This window comes from Pteropus alecto, unplaced genomic scaffold, assembly GCF_000325575.1.
Source record: "Pteropus alecto unplaced genomic scaffold, ASM32557v1 scaffold8, whole genome shotgun sequence".
Lineage (NCBI taxonomy): Eukaryota > Metazoa > Chordata > Mammalia > Chiroptera > Pteropodidae > Pteropus > Pteropus alecto.
The window spans coordinates 16,453,605-16,463,905 of NW_006494609.1; the positions used below are offsets into that span (position 1 = coordinate 16,453,605).

The 10,301-nt window shown below is 37.5% G+C and overlaps 1 pseudogene; it reads left to right on the forward strand.

Moving 5' to 3' along the window:
* The first annotated feature begins 3,071 nt into the window (after window positions 1–3,071).
* Window positions 3,072–3,190, forward strand: LOC112473828 (annotated as a pseudogene).
* The last annotated feature ends 7,111 nt before the right edge of the window (window positions 3,191–10,301 follow it).

A 10,301-nucleotide genomic window follows, 5' to 3' on the forward strand; every position in this document is an offset into this window, starting at 1 on the left:
CAGGGGTTCTCTATGGTTCTTATTCAACAGAGGAAGGAAACCTAACTCATTCTGAATACAACAGGGTCAGTTTTAGCTGTGCTATAAACCTTGTGTATTTTCTGCTTTTTCACCTAAAATTATTTTTCCCAAAATGCCCTTCCTAGGGGTGTGTGTCTCTCTGAAGGGTGTTTCACTTTCCTTCATTTAGAAGTGCATAGCTCTAAACCTCAGTTGACACTGACTCAGGACTGAGGACTATCTATATTCCTCTGCCCTGACTATTCCCTGAGCTGGTCCAGTGAGACTGGGGCATCGATCAACCTATGACTGTAAAGCCATGCCTGGTTTCTCACATAGTTGGTTACTTAGAGTGAAGCTCTCTGTCTGCCCCTCGGACTTTTGGAATAGGTCTTCCTTGCTCGCTCTCCATCCTTGCAGACACGAGCTCATCCTCAGCCCTCAGTTGGCTTTCAGCCAGACCAGCTCCATACCCCAAATGGCTAATGATAGAACAGTGGACTTTGGAAGAAAGTGATACACGTAGTTCTTGCAATACAAATTGTTCTTCCCATAAGTAATAGGAAGAAGAAGTAGAGAGAACTTTAGTGTCATATCCAAGATCCCAAACTAGGCCATGAAAGGAGTATAAATTCTTAACTGCTTTGTTGTACCAAGAATCATGGGTTGTGTGAATTAATCAGTCAGTTCATTCATTTGTCAAACATTTATTTGGGATGACACATTAAATGCTGGGTATATAAAAATAGACCATTTCTGATCTTAAGGATTTGATAGCCCAATGGAGGAGATAGTGAATGAGTTAATAGTTATAGCATATGATGGTAACTGCTATGATAGAAGGAAGCCCTGTGGACTATGAAGGTGTGGAGGAGAAGCACCTAATGCAGCTTGTGGTAGGGAGGGTTAGCTATCAACAGCGGATGATAAGGAGGGTTAGTTATCTACAGTAGATGGTAGTTAGGGTTAGTTATCCGCAGCAGAAATGGTTATAGCTGAGCTTTGAGGAATTCTTAGGAGGGAGCCAGGCAGAGAAGTACAGATTGCATCCCTGTAGAGAAAATATTATGTGCAAAACCATGGAAGGGTAAGAGCATTGTAAACTGGGGTTTCTGCAAGTCAGTATGGCTGAAGTGTGGTACATATGGAAAAGACAGAAGATGAAGCTTGACAGATGAGCAGGAATCCGTTCATGCCACACTCTGTGCTAAGTTAATCGGATTTCGACCAGCAGGATATGAGGAAAATTTGCATTTTCTTTTGAAAATTTGCATTTTAGAAAGATACTTTTGATGCCATGTAAAAAAGGGTCAGAAGAGAATAGGTCTGGATATCACATCAATAATCTAGGAAAGAGATTGTACAGGTTTGAATTAAGGTGATGTAAGTATAAAGGGAGAAAAGAATAGATTTTAGAGCTGGTTTCTAAGTAGAAACAATTGGACTGGAAAGTAGAATATATTGGATATAAGAGATTCTTTGAGACACACAAAAGTGGTGAGTTAATACAGATATTCAGAGTGATTAAGAAAGCTGTCTGATTCATTACTGATCCTCTAATCAAGAGAAGAAATGAAAAAGGTACTAGGCATAATTTTTACTTTAACCGTTGCGGTGAATATTTATAGCGATCCAAATTTGTGAAGTACTCTTTATTTATGTCTATCATTTCTCAATGAAAGGTTAGATTGAAGAGAAGATGCATAATTTAAAAAGAGGCAATGACAGCAAATCCATAAAACCTTGGATTTTATGTAGTGGAAGAAGACACTAATAAAAAATTAGCTAGAATTAGGATGTATGCTTTCATATCTATAACATTACTAAACAACTTTTTCAAAAAATGTGGGGAAGTATTATTTTAATTTCTCATTTGGCAAACAGAACAAAACAAACAAACAAATGAATAACACCTGAGGCTCAAAGATATTAAATAATTTGCTTGAGGTCACACGTAGCTGTAGGTGAGAACTCACACTGATCCCAAAGCTCTGTGCAGGACATTATGGTAACTGCAGGACATTGTGATAACTCCAGGACGTTCACCCGGTATGGTTAGGGTCTGAGACATAAAAACCAAAATGAGTGGCCTATTTGAAAAAAAAAAAAAGAAAGAAAATACTGAAATTGATATTGAAGAACCTATAAAAACCTTTGACATATATATCAAGTGAAATGATTATTTGGAGTTCTATTGGAATGAGAGATGGTAGGAGAATAAATTATGGAAAAGAGTTCTGCATTATTTACATATCATACAGATTTTACCTGGAAATTACTTATTCGTGTTAATGAAATTAGAATCGTAAAGAACTTATTTAGAGAACATTGATAGGATATAGGATAGCTGACATTTAAATTTTCATTTCATTTCAACCACTGTGTTAAGGTTGACCCTCTGCTATGTACTTAGCCTTGTGACAGGTTCTAAGGCAGTTACAAATGATAATAAGGTAGTTCTGTCCTCAAAGATCTTAAAGTATTGTTAGGGATAATAGATTTGCAAACATGAAACTAATTCAGAACCATATAGAACAGTTTATTATCAGTGAAAAATTTATACGATGAAGTGACGAAAGTTTTGAGGCAGATGCTGAGTAGCTAGAGAAGCAAGACAGTGATCGTGCCTAGATTTAATTAGAAGGCTTCATGTATGGTGTGAATCTTAAGATGGGCCTTGAAGGATCAAAGAGAATTGACTTTTCAAGAAAAAAAACTTGGGACTAGTGAAGTAAACAAGTTTCGTTTTGTGTTTTCTATAAAAAAACATGTAGTCTAATATTTCATCTGTTCACAGTGTTAATGAAATATTGGAAAGACTCTAAATGTCATACAATAGAATAAAGGAAGTATTAATATTTTGTACTGTACCATACAATTAAATATTATTAAGCTAGTAAAAATAATTAAAGAATGAATGTGGCCTGGTAGAGAAGTCTGGCTTATAGCCAGTTAAACTATCAGTTCTACCATTTACTAGCTTTGTGCCTTTGGGCAAGTCATTCTTTTTGAGCTTTGGTTTATTTAACTTTAAATGGAAGTGATAATAACCACTTTGAAAAATTATTGTGGTGTATGGCCATGCTACCCTGAACAAGCCGGATCCCGTCTGATCTCGGAAGCTAAGCAGGGTCGGGCCTGGTTAGTACTTGGATGGGAGACCACCTAAGAAGAGCAGGTGCTTTGGTGTAAAAAATAAAAAAATAAGGGATTATAAGCTGACAAGGTCCTTGCAATCTGTGAGGTCAACCAAGGGTTGCCTCGCCTAAAAAAAAAATTATTGTAAGGATTGAAGATAATGTATATAGAGCACCTGATAAATAGAGTACATTCAAGAAAATAGTGGCTATGCAATAAGCATTATTATTCATATGTATACTACTGGTATGTAAGAAATACTGTCTTTCTGAAATGAAATTCTCAATTATTACCAAGAGCTTTAAAATGAATATTTCCTATTAACTCAGTAATTCTACAATTAAAAAATTATTCTAAGGAGATAACTAAAAATGTGTGCACATATTTAAAAAGATATTCTTTGCAGCATCGAATAGAATAGTGAAAAATAACCCAAAATTTCACAAACAGGTGTTTGGTGAAATAAATTATGATTCCTTTGCATAAAGGAAAATTATAAAGCCATTAGAATGATGATACAGAAATGTACGTCTGATATAGAAAGTGAGAAAAGCAGGCTCTAAAACTATATACAGGAAAATTCCATTTTTGTGAAAGTATATTTTTGCAGAGAAAATTTTCTAGAAGGATAATACACCAAACTATTAACTAAGGTTGTCTCTGAATAGTGGGCCTTTAGGTGATTTTAGTTTTCTTCATCATGCTTACCTGGATTTTTTACTTTCAGGGTTATGAGCATAGACGATTCAAAATTTAAAAATGAGAGTGAGTCACACTTAAAAATATTTAGTGACATTTTAAAGAAAAATGATTTAAAATTTATGTATTATACGATCTCAATTTTGTTAAAATCTTCTTATATCTTTGCCTAAAACGAATAACTCGATTTTTCTTTTGTGGCTTTTTCTCTCAAAATGTGGCAAAACTTTGATGAAATAGTGAAGATAGGATGAGTAGAAGCGAGTAGAGATTAGACTCGTGTATGCCTGGATAAAAATCATCACTTTCTCAGACTCCCCCTCCCCGCTTTTGCGTGTGTGTGTGTTTTTGTTTGTTTTCATCACAGCTTTATCAGTGGGCTTTCTTGGCCATTTTCATAAAGAAACAAAGTTGAACCACTGCCAATATCTACTCTCCCCTATCCTCCTTCTTTTCCTTTTATCCTTGCTAGGACCCAGCATTCAGCACCGACTAGTCACTGGGCAGAAACAGTGGTGAACAAGAGACAGTTCTTGGAACCTCCTTTCACTTGGAAGAGATAGTCAACAAGCACCCAAATAACTGTGCTAACTACTGTAAAAAAATAGGATATTATAACAGAGGGAAGTGGGCGTGGAGGTCAGGGAATCAATTTAGACAGGGAAATCAGCAAAGACTTCCACGGGAATGTGACATTTCAAGGCCGCCTTAAAGTTTGAATAGGAGTTAGCCAGACAAAATATGGAGGGAAGAACTTTTTAGGAAGAGGGACAAGCACGTATAAAGATGTTCAGGCAAAAATAGCTTTGTATGTCTGGCTTTTGTGGTATAACATGAGGTTGGAAAGTAGGCAGGGACCTGGTATAATATGTTAAGGATTGTAGGTTTTATCCTGAGGGCAGTGGGCAGCCACTGAAAGATTTGCAAAAACCCATTTATATTTCAAAAAGATCTCTGGCTGCTCTGAGGAGAAAGCTGGAGACAAGCAAGAGAGAACCGAGAAGATGAGTTCAGAGGCTTGTTAGAATTGATCTGATCGGGAAATGATGGTGCCAGTAATGATAGTGAAGATAAAGAACAGAAGACAGTTTGGAGGTGTATTTTGGTGGTAGTATTGAAGGGACTTAGTGACAGATTGGATTAAGGGAGTGAGGGAGAAGGAATAGGTGCTGTCAAAGATGATTTTCAGAATACTTTGTCGGAGTGACTTTGCTGGATTTCATAGATGGTGGAGCAGGAGTGTTTTGGGGGGTGAAGGAAGAGATAAAAACTCATTCTTGGACATGTTTGCTTTATGATAGCTATAAGATTTCCAATGGAGAAATTGAATAAATGAAGTCTATTACTCAGAAGAGCTTCCCAGGGTGGAGATACAGTTAAGAGTAAGTGGCACAAACAGCACTGAAAGCCTTGTGGATGGATGGGATTGCCTGTGCAGAGTATTTGGAGAGAGACAGATGGAGAGTCTAGAGGTGAGCCCTGAGGAATTCCAACATTTAAACATAAAATAATGGGGGAGATGGCAAAGCACATTGAGAGGGATACACTAGAGAGGTGAGAGGAAGACGAGGAGAATGTGGGAAGCCAATGGGAGAGTTTCAGGGAGGGAAAGATTGACTGTATGGAACGTGCTGAATGGTCTGCTGAAATGATGACTGGGAAGTGCCCATTGAGTTTGGCAACATGGAGGCTCTAGATGATGGTGGAAAAGCAGATTCAGTGCAGTGGTGGAGGTGGAAGCCAAGAAAGCATTGGAAGTGATGGAGACATGAGAGTGTACACAACACTTTATAATCTTGGCTCTGAAGAGAGGTGCCAATAGCTGGAAGGGAATGTCAAGTCTACCAAGAGTTTTTTTGGTTTCCCTTTCACAAACATTATTGAAATGCTTATGGAAATGATTTAGTAAGGAGGGAGTGATTAATGATGTAGGAGAGACGACTGGTTCATGGAGAGCAATAGTGGTGTGATTGATGTTTGACAGGAAAAGGAAAGAAGGAGATGCAGGTAGCCTTTTGATACCTACTATATGTTGGATGTATGCTAGGTACTATGCTGAGTGATTGGCACAGTTAGTGATTTATTATTCACAATTGCCCCACGAAGTTTGTATGATTATCCCCATTTTACAGAGGAGGAAACTGGGGTTAAGTGGAGATAGAACAAAAATCTTAATCCAGAACTGTTTGATTTCAAAGCTCAGACTCTTAGCTCTTACTTATAGTTGTATAGGATTTCCTCTATGATGGCATATTAGTCAGCCTGCTAGGGCTGCAGTAACAAAGTACCACCGACTAGGTGATGTAAACAACAGAAATTAATTTTCTCGCTGTCCTTGAAGCCCGAAGTCCAAGATGAAGGTGTCGGCAGGTTGGTTTCTCCCGAGGCCCGTCTCCTTGGCTTGCAGATGGCTGTCATCTCTCTGTGTCCTCGCTTGGCCTTTTCTGTGTGCACAGGCATCCCTGGCATCTCTCCTCTGTCCTAATCTCCTCTTCTTATAAGGACACCAGTCAGACTGGATTAAAGCCCACTCTAAGAGCCTCATTTTAATTTAATCGCCTCTTTAAAGACTTTATCTCCAAATACATTTTGAAATTAGGACTTCAATATATGAGTGTGTGTGTGTGGGGAATTCATTTCATAACAGATGGCTTCTGTTTTCTTAGAGTGTAAGGAAAAGAGTAGGTTTGGGAGGAATATTGAAGAGCGGGGAGAGGGATGAAAGTGTTTGTCTTAGGGTCAGTTGAGGTGGGGGATAATGTATTCGCATCCACCCAGCCCACATATTCAGGTATATGGTTGGAGTAAAAAACAACTGTGTGCTGCAATGAGGCTGCTGGGTGCTCACGTGGGCTTGCTAACCAGCCGAGTGACCATCTCTTCTGTGCGAAGGTGAAATGTAAATGAGTTATCCTCAGCACAGTTACAAATTACAATATGTCAGGGACCTTTCTGGCTGTTCTTAAACAGTCGAGAATATGAAATTAGAGAAATCTATGCCTGCTAAGATTTCGTCGCAGTCACCAATGCAGAAATTAGCAGGGACATTTTTCCAGCCATTGTTATAAATTGTCTCTCATGATTGCTCGCCACTCCCTTTGTTCTTCCTTCTCCCTCCTCCTTTCTTTCTTCCTTCTTTTTTTCATCTTCACACATCACTATTTATTGAGCACCTACTAGATGTCTGGCACTAGGAACAAAAAGAGTCAACAATCTAGTGTGAGAGACAGATATGTATATATGCAAAGAACCTCCAAGTGATAAGTGTTATTATTGAAGTAATAATTCATTTGTTCATTTATCCCACAAATATCTCGAGTGCCTACTAAGTGCCAGGCAGTGTGTTAGGCTTGAGATAGAGACATGAGTAAGATATAGTTTCTGCCTTCAAGAAATTTACAACCTGGTATAGAAAAATAATCAGGTAAGTAAAATATGTGATGTGTGTAAAATATTAAAAGATCTTAAAGAAGGGTGTGACTCTTATCTGCATTTCCTTGCATGTTGGATACCCATTGAAAGGAGTCATTACTGCATTTTAACAAAAGGAACAATAAAAAGAACATTTCAAATGCTTGCTTTTGTTTTGTAGTGACAGTTTTGTAGCTCTTGAATTATGAGCAAGCATTGAGTTGGGGGATCCATGACTTTTCTCCTCATTTGAACTTATTGTCCACAACCTGCGCTATCAATCCCTTTTTTAGGTGGTGGAATGACTAACGGTTTTCCTGAAATACTCAATAGGAACCTGCTGAATATTAAAGCTTGAAAAAAGTCACAGTCACAAAGCGTTACTGTGATGCTGGGTGAGCAGAAAGCATATACTGGCTTAGCACATACCTTAAATATTTGGGACTTGGAACCACGTATTAATGTGGGGGTAATATGATTGAAAAAAATGATGAATGGCAGATCAAAAATGCTGAGAGGAAAATGGATTTTTGTAGATTGTGTAATTCAAACATTTTCAAGTATTGCTTATTTTTGCCTGATCTCAGGAAACAAGTTTACAACCAGACACTTATGGGGTTAATTGAGATGATGGATGTAAACTTGTTTTCTTCAGAGGTGATATGCTATACACACTCAAGGTATTATTATCTGCAACCTAGACTTCTTTTTCTGGGAAAATGCTAACCATATTATAGAAATGTGTAGGTAGTAAGAGAGGGGAAAAGGGAAATATAATAAATGGTATATGTGAGATTTAGAATCAATGAGAAACCTAATAACAGCTGAAAATTGCTTTGAGGTCGGGCAGTGAACACACTATTTGCATATTGAGTGCATTTCAGAATCTCAGTCTAGAGTATGTCATAGCAGAAAGAACACTGGATGAGAGTCAGGGTTTGTAAGTCCTAGTCTAGCTCTTCTGTTGACGTCCTAATGCCTCATTTCCCCTGTCTTTAAATGAAGTGGTTCTGGGAAAAGGTCTCCAAGGGCCTTCCAGTTCTGATATTTCATCATTCCGTGATTCTATGTCCTACGTTTATCAAAAGCATTTTGATGTTCTTTAAGTTGCTTGAGCCAGACTTTCAGTTAGAATGCATCCAGGAGCCTATTTCCATGGGCTGTTGGGAAGAGCACGGCCTTGCTTCTCCAGGACTTGATATGTCTTCTGTTAACTGCTGACAGTGAGCCATTCCACCCAAAAGGCTCCCTTGGTAGCCTTAAAGATTGAAAGGACAAATGGACAGTGTTGAGAGCTCTGTGGAAGAGGAGACCTGAGAGACGTTGATCATCATGGCCCCTTGGGATTTGCAAAGAGGAATGACTAGAACTGGGCCATTCACTGCAGCCAGGTCAAAGGTCAGGTCAGGAATGTGGACAATGCTGGTGACTCCAGGTAGGTCTAGGAGGGTAAATAAGCCTATTTAGTCCCTCCTGAATCTTGAGAAGATCTGGGCAGCAAAGCTAAAAAGCTTAGGAAGTCTCCTAATTTCTGAAATTCCTTGGAGGAAAAATGTGACATTCATTTTTTAATATTTTTATTACCACCCAACCATTGTATTCTTATTTAATGCTCACTAAGTTAATCTATTTGTAATATTCTCACAATTCAAACATTCATTAAACATGCTTTTATGATCACTTACTGAGTTAAAATCTGGTTTTGACGGATGTCATTGTGCAACGGACTTCCTATATTTTAGATCTTTTAGAGTGTTGAAAGACCTTTGAGTTTTCTCCTTCAGTTTTAGTTAAGCAATATTAAATATAATTCTCTGGTAGCAGAGATTTATATCTATTATTATTTGCCTAATAATAAGCTGACTTGGGAGTGATTATAAAATGATTTGGAGTACTGACTTTTTTAATGATAAAAAAGTAATAATTTGTGAATAGGATATTAAACCTGATTTCTAAAAATTATTTTGTGTGCCGAATACAATTATAAGAAATTAAAGGTCTTTTGTAATTGTTTCTCTCATGGAATTCTAGTAAAAATTTACACATTTTTCATAAAATACTGATTAAATTTCTGTATCTGATCATTAAAAAAAACTGTATACCTAATACATATTACAAGATGATTCTTCTTTTTTTTTTTTTTTGCTTTTATCTAGTTGCTTCCAAGATCCGGTACTTACAGGAATATCATAACCGGGTTCTTCACAACATTTACCCTGTACCTTCAGGAACAGATATTGCAAACACCCTGAAATACTTTTCTCAGACCTTGTTAAGGTAAGCTTTAAAATATCCTCTGCTTTGAAAGAATTATTAGGTAGTACTGCCGAATTGATTGGGACCTAAATTTTTATTGGACTCAAAGTTTCGAAGGGCTTTACGTTTTCTAGAGCTCTGCCAGAAGAGTCTGGACTCAAGTTCTCTGAGTGTATATAGTAGATCAGATCACAGGCCTAAGTGAAAAAAAAAAAAATGGGTGGCATGGCTACTGCCTGCTTTCCTCAGTTGAACATCTCTTCAAGAGATTAACACAGTGATAGCACTCATATGTCTGGCGGTAACACCGAGTGGCATTAAAAGGGGAACCTCCATTGCTAAAATTAAGAATAGAGAGCACTTACTGTCTTAAAGAAAATAGAATTATGTAGCATTTTAGGTTCATCAGTAGTATTTTCTATTTCTTGAAGTATAATATATGGTAATAACAATTATTTTTAATCTGTGTAACACTTCAAGTGTTCAACATGCTTTATCATTGATATAGAAATTTGACGGAGGACCAGGAAAGAAAAACCAATACTGTCTGCTTTTACTATAAGGTAGAAGAGACAGGAGGGACCTATCTGCTTCACAGTTCTCATTAGGAAAATCAAGCAGACAAACATGAGCCTTTCAAGGAAAGACTCAATCGTTTGGGGAACACTTAACTTTCCATTAAATTCTGAGGCTTAGTCTCTTCCATTACCATGATCTTCTCTCTTCCAGATCTGATTTTGGAAGTACATAAATTGACTTGCTACTGTTTCTTTAGCTACACAACAGCAAAAGTTTTG